The following is a 7,602-nucleotide window of genomic DNA, read 5'->3' as shown; positions in this document are numbered from 1 at the left end:
ACCAACGAAGCTTGCAGAGATTTGAAAATTTGTGTCGGTTTTTTTATGTGAGTGTCTCGTATGCTTTGAACAATTGATAATTTAAAAAAGAACTTGATCTATTCCTTTGTCTATCAATTATTCTGGTTTTTGTCTGTTAAATCAAAAAACAAGCTTTTCATAATTTAAATGCAATCAATAACTAAAAAAAGTGGTCAATGAGAAATGTAACACTTCACGTAAGTCCATACAAACTTTTGGTACCTTGAATTGTTAAGTAGGATATATGCAGAATCAATTTAATTCGTGACTATGATTTTATTTGTTTAACCGAAACATAATATGATGATATTAATATTTTTTTACATAGCATGAAGTTTCTTTCAAACTAAAGAGGCATATAATATTATTAAAACTTGCTAAATAAAATGCATTCACATTCTTATAGTTGGAGTAATTTAATATGCTTTGTTTTCCTCCAGACTTGTGAAGTCGTGGTAATTGAAAACCTACACAACCTTGAAGATACATTGTAAAATCCATTTTAAATCCATTGTAACAAATAGGAAATTCGTCAGCAGAATTTGGACGAATGTTGAAGCTTGCATCTACCATAGATATGGGCTTGCTATAAAATACTACAGATAGACAGAAGATTTAGAACCATGATCTGCACTGAGTGACTAGAAATTATGCATCATGCGCGTTGCTAACGATGATTAACGTTCGAAGATAAGTTGCAATCGTAGTCAAGAGGACGGAAATGTGTTTCTGTAACATGCAATTTGGTTTACAGAGGCAGAAGGAAGCCAAAGGTCAAAAGAGAAACCGACAAAAAATGGACAGAAAAATAGAAATCAACAAGTAGTACTCATATTGCATTCTGTTTTGATCAGTAATATATGGAATCGAATTCTCATTGTTTTGGTTAATCAGCAAACTAAATCTATTGCATCGTTGCAGACTTGGTGATTATAACCACCGGTATAGAGCATCTAAAATCGAAATTTTTATTTTATTCAGTGTTTAACGTTAGAATTTCATTTGGTGTAGACGCGCTCTTGAGGGCATCTTCTCTTGAAAAATAGTGTCTAGAACAGGTGATTTTGAACCCTGATGTAGAGGTAACTCATACTTTTGAAATATGGCGTTACATGTACTTCCACGTACGTTTTGGTGAATAATCCTGTAGAACTCATTTACTTTTACTCTTATTTGTCTTTCTTCATTTCCGGAGAGACCATTTAAGATGTTGCAGTACAGGTTAATAACTACTGAGGATTGTGTTTTGTTGCCTCAACTTGTGCTCTTTCTGAATCGTTAAAGTTGAGTTTTTGAGTCATATAAAGGATATTTCGTACTCTATCATTGGTCTTACTGATTTGTTGTATATTTAGTCTTGATCTTCCCGCACTAAATTTGAGTTTCTTTTAGAACATCACTGATTTCGGCAACTTTCATTCGTACGCCGATGGTGTGGTTAATATAATGTTAGTAATTACCGATATTAAGGTATAAATGTTCGCTAAATCTTCCGCTGCAACTATTGTATTTTGTATAATATGTTGTCGAATGACATACTGGCGTTTGTGTGCTGTTCCAATGGAATCGGAAATTAACTGAATAACCAAGGTTCCCTTACACGGCTGCAAGTAATATTTGTGATTCAACTGCATCCTCCTTGCTTTTGTTCTATGCATAGACACTGATAGGTAAATTGGAAGTTGATATGATAAGCCCTACATTTGAGACTCAATTACCTTACATACTCGACTGTGCTGACTTGTACTCGGACTTATCTTAACCAGTCTTCAACTTGTACTACAGTAATCCGCCATAAGTATTCGAAAAATCAACAATGGCAATCACGTTCACGTCACGTAAACAAGTTTTTGTGGTCGTCTCCATGTCACAATCGTGATGACAATGAATCTATATGTAGATGGTTCTGTAGAAAAACATGTGGTTGTTATGTGACACGTGCGTCATGACGTCATTCTCGTCTGCACTTACGGTGTCGCTAATGTAAACGAAATGGGTCGCAAGGGAAAAGAACTGACATCCGATCAGAAAAGTGGCCTCGCTGCATTAAATGATGCAGGTTACAGAAAAAAGTGAATTAGTCAGATTGACCAGCATTAAACAGAGTACCGTTTATAGTTTTTTAAAGAGGTATGAACATCGCGGTGATATAGAAAACATTCGGAGATGCGGCAGACCAAAATCCTTTCATGACCGGGATATGAGAAAAATTTCCCGTTGTGTAAAAAACATCGCCGTAAATCTTTAGCTAAAATATTTACTGTTAAACGTAAATTACATTCCGATGGATACCACAAGCGGTAAGTAAAGAAAACAATTCGTATCCGTGAGGTCAACTGGCCAGCTCAGAGTCCGGACCTCAATATTATTGAGAATTGCTGCTGGGTATTAAAAAGGGAACTGGCAAAACGAACTCAGAAGATAAATAATACCAAAGACTGGAAACGTGAAATACGTGACAACTGGGACAATTTATCTGTAACTTACCTGAAATCGTTGTATAACAGCATTCCTAGCTAGATAATACAATTAATTATCTAATTACTACCACAATTTGATATTAATTAGTATTGTAATTTTCATTGTTATTAATAAATGTTATATCAGTATTACAGATCTAATCTTGAATTCTATCCTAATTCTATCCTATTTTGGGGAAATATTTTTAGAAATTCAAATGTGAGGTCACTTTGTGCGTTTATGGCTTTGACTAACTCGGCTGTGAGTTTTTATGTGGTGGTTTTGTTTGTTTTATGTGTCCGTTTTTATTATGTAGTTAGTCACCACTTCGGTTTTATATCATGTATATCTATTATATAGTCATTTTATAAACATTTACTGTTTACAAAAGTATGAATTATTTTTAATAATAAGGATGTTCTTATAAAAGGCAGAAAACCCTAGCCGTTTTAGGCACAACTTTTTTGGAATTGTTGATCCTCAATGCTCTTCAACTTTATACTTGTTTTGGCTTTCGGACTTTTTTTTCATCTGGGCGTCACTGTATGGAAGAAACGCGCGTCTGACGTATTGAATTTTAAGCCTGGTATCTTTTGTTAGCTATTATTCGTGTGTTTCTCTGTCCTATATGTTCTCCCATATATTTGTATAAATTTGTAGTCCTGTGATGTAATGTTGTCATTTTAATATTATATTTAACATTGCCATGAAAGTGGGAGGTTAGGCATGCCACAAAACCAGGTTCAACCCACCATTTTTTTCTTAAAATATCCTGTACCAAGTCAGGAAAATGGCCATTGTTATATTATAGTTCGTTACTGTGTGTGTTACATTTGAATGTTGTGTTTCTGTTGTGTCATAGTTCTCCTCTTATATATGATGTGTTTCCCTCAGTTTTAGTTTGTAACCACGTTTTGGTTTTTTCTCTACTGATTTATGAATTTCAAACAGCGGTTTACTACTGTTGCCTTTATTTACGAGTAATGACGAATAAAGGAAACATTGCAAAGTATTAAGGTAGGATTTTTTTGTTTTGTTAGTTGTTCAAAAGTTCAAAGTTTTTTCATTTGCAGATTTACATCGACTGGTGGCCATTTTGTTTTTACGAATACTTCTGGCGGATAAAACCAGATTAAATCAGTCTTCAATCATTCTTGCCCCATAGTTGACCTATATTTTACTTGTACCAATTTTTTTTTTTAATTTATTAGAACCATACTCGACCAAAATTGTGATTCATACTTGATCAATAGTCTGACCTAAATTGACCAAAAGTCTGATCTATAGTGGACCAATTTTCTCTCTACAATTTTACTGTTTCCATCTTGAACATGTATTACTATGAACATCACTTCTCCTAGTTTGATATTCAGTTATGAACAAAATCCAATTATGATTCATTTTAATTATGTCGATAATGAATATGAAAATTATTATCTCTTGGTATATATTTTTCTACAAGATGTAACTAGTCCCACAAAAAAAATATGTTTAAGAGAACAACCTGCGAAAATGTTCAAGGGTCTAGATACCTGGGGTACTTAAATAGCATCCATAATTATATTTAGGTTAGCCAAATCTATTGCACAGAACTTGCTCTTTCCAACAAATATGTATTTTATAAATAAAAGGGAGTGTTCTGTCAGCAGTTCAAACCCCTTTACAAAGTTTTATCAAATTTGATATAACATTCCGTAGTAATTTCACAATATAGTCATTGGTATTCTCTTTTGACTTGTGTCACTTTTTTGGCTCATTATACAGTATGTTGTTTGCTAATTCTTAAAAGTTGTATAGTTACCTATAGTTGCTTTCATCATTTGGTCTCTAGTGGGTAGTTGTCTTATCATAATCATAACATATCTTTTTCATATTGAACCATTTAATATTCAACCTAGTTTTCCTGTTTGAATAGTTTTACACTGGTCATTTTGGGGCCCTTTTTAGCTTGCTGTTTGGAGTGAACAAAGGCTCTGTGTTGGAGGTAATATTTTGACCCATAATTGATAACTTTTTATACATTGTGACTTGGATGGAGATTTTTACATTTGGCACTGATACCACATCTTCTTATTAATAGTACACACCATATAAAGACAAGAGTGCACACGCTGAAATGTCTCGCCTTCTTTACTAATCATTGATATTATGTTGATAGTCCTGAGTATACAGCTTTATTAAAAACTGTCACATAAACTTAACATTAACCAAGATAACTAAACAAAGACCAATGAACCATGAAAATGAGGTCAAGGTCAGATGAACCATGCAAGGCAGACATGTACAGCTAACAATGCTTCCATACAACAAATATAGTTGACCTATTACTTATAGTTTAAAAAAAATAGACCAAAACACAAAAACTTAACACTGAGCAATGAACCGTGAAAATGAGGTCGAGGTCAAATAAAACCTGCGCGACTGACATATAGATCATAAAATATTTCCATACACCAAATATAGTTGACCTATGGCATATAGTATTAGATAAAAAGACCAAAACTCAAAAACTTAACTTTGACCACTCAACCATGAAAATGAGGTCATGGTCAGATGACATCTGCCCGCTAGACATGTACACCTTACAATCATTCCATACAACAAATATAGTAGATCTATTGCATAAAGTATGAGAAAAAAACAGACCAAAACACAAAAACTTAACTATAACCACTGAACCATGAAAATAAGGTAAGGTCAGATGACAACTGCCAGTTGGACATGTATACTTTACAGTCCTTCCATACACCGAATATACTAGCCCCATTGCTTATAGTATCTGAGATATGATCTTGACCACCAAAACTTAACCTTGTTCACTGATCCATGAAATGAGGTCGAGGTCAAGTGAAAACTGTCTGACAGGCATGAGGACCTTGCAAGGCACGCACATACCAAATATAATTATCCTATTACTTATAATAAGAGAGAATTCAACATTACAAAAAATCTGAACTTTTTTTTCAAGTGGTCACTGAACCATGAAAATGAGGTCAAGGACATTTGACATGTGACTGACGGAAACTTCGCAACATGAGACATCTATATACAAAGTATGAAGCATCCAGGTCTTCCACCTTCTAAAATATAAAGCTTTTAAAAAGTTAGCTAACGCCGCCACCGCTGTAGCCGCCGCCAGATCACAATCCCTATGTCAAGCTTTCTGCAACAAAAGTTGCAGGCTCGACAAAAATGCATTTAATATGGAATTCTAGAAAATGAGTTACTTTATACATCAATCCTTACATGAGGAAAGATTGGAAGTAAATTAATCTAAGAATACTGGAGTCAGTTCGGATACGTGAAATATTGTCTTCAATATGAAAACTCAAAAATTATTTCACAACAAAAATGTATCTTTCTTCTACCAATAACATTCTTCAAATTTCTCCGTTATCATTGCAATGAGTGGAAGGAAAGCCAGCAGAGAGGTTGATAAAATTAATGTATATTTAAATCTTTCATGTCAATTACAGGCAATGAAAAGAGAAAAGAAAACTACTTTTCTGTGAAATTGATTGAATATTGCTAGTCATTATTAAAATCATTAGCTAAATGTATTAATAGATAGCCTGCTTTATATTACAGAAAAAGAAAACAGCTTTTCACAAGTTTTTATTATTATCAACATAACATATAAGAGTACACCTAATTTCAAGCTCTATTTTCAAAAAAGTATAAAACATAGATTCAACTGAAAATCACCAAGTTTTCTATTAACATAACTGGTCATTGGATATAAATGTCATCACTTACATGTATTTAGATATACTGCTTTCAAATTTGTATTTGTAATTGATAAAGTAGACTACTTAGGGCAGGATCATGATTAAAGAAAGACGAAATAAATGATAACAAGAGTGTCAATGAATACATTGGATAGATGGTTTTCTAAAGGGAAGAACAAATTAGTTAAAAAAAAACATAAGACAGGCAATATAAAAAAAAGAGTCAAAGGGCAAAATTAAATCTGCTTCAATAACTTTATAGAGTAAACTTTTTTGATTTTCCTTTTTGTTTGCAGATAGAAGTCCTACACAATGCCAAGCAACACTAAACAAACAACTTATATAACTACACAAAAGACAACTTAACATTTTTTAATATAACTTTAATCCAGCTCAATTAATGTGCAGATAATGTTATTTAGGGATCATATATGTTTTTAGTCTTAATTTTAATTTCTTATAAATGATGTGTTAATAGCTTAATGAATTGCATAAAAACAACTCTTCAAAATATGCCTACAAACAAGAAGATTAAAACATTATTATAATAAAAGACTTACTAACTTCAGAAAATTTTATGGATGTTCACTACTCTATTTCAAAATTACAAGCTTTTAAAAAGAATAATAAATTAATATTATATACATAAAGGAACTTCAAAAGAATTTATAATACTTTGAAATATGGCTTTTTGAACTACCGGTACATGTTATAATATTTGAAGAAAAAAAGTAGGGGTTAGTGGAGCAACATTTTTTAATTGAGATACATGGATAAAACAAGAGGGTTCCAAATATTTGGCAAAAAAAAGAAAAATAACATCCTTATGATACAAAAATGTATATATTGAAATCAGTATTCTAACTACACTGTATATTAGAGCAAATAGGTTTAGATTTAGTAGTTTTGGCACACATAAATATCAACAATACTTAATACACACAAAATACGCTAATAGCACATCAACACATAACAATATATATCAAAGAGTACCAACAAAAACAAAAACTGATAACAAATAAAACAAAATTGAGGCAACAACGTCATAACATTATACAGCTGCAAAAAAAAATTGTGCAGTCCTATAAAAATAGGTGACTGAAGTTTTAACACCTGGATTTCAATCTTTTACTTGTTTGATTGTACAATTCATAAAAATTTATATCTAAATTATATTAACATTATACAAAAATAAAGGATATGTGCAAAACATCATACATCAAAATTTAGTAAAAAAATGTTTGTGTAATACAGATCATATATATTTTTTATTCAAAAAAGATAAATATAGACATCCTCATATTCAAAAAGAGCTGTGCAATGAGCGTACTCAAAAGGTTGTAATTGGAAGCTTATAAATACTTCTTGCTATCAAATGATAAAAAACATGTTT

Source organism: Mytilus trossulus, chromosome 10 (assembly GCF_036588685.1).
Source record: "Mytilus trossulus isolate FHL-02 chromosome 10, PNRI_Mtr1.1.1.hap1, whole genome shotgun sequence".
Taxonomy (NCBI): domain Eukaryota; kingdom Metazoa; phylum Mollusca; class Bivalvia; order Mytilida; family Mytilidae; genus Mytilus; species Mytilus trossulus.
Note: the sequence above shows the minus strand (reverse complement) of the source record.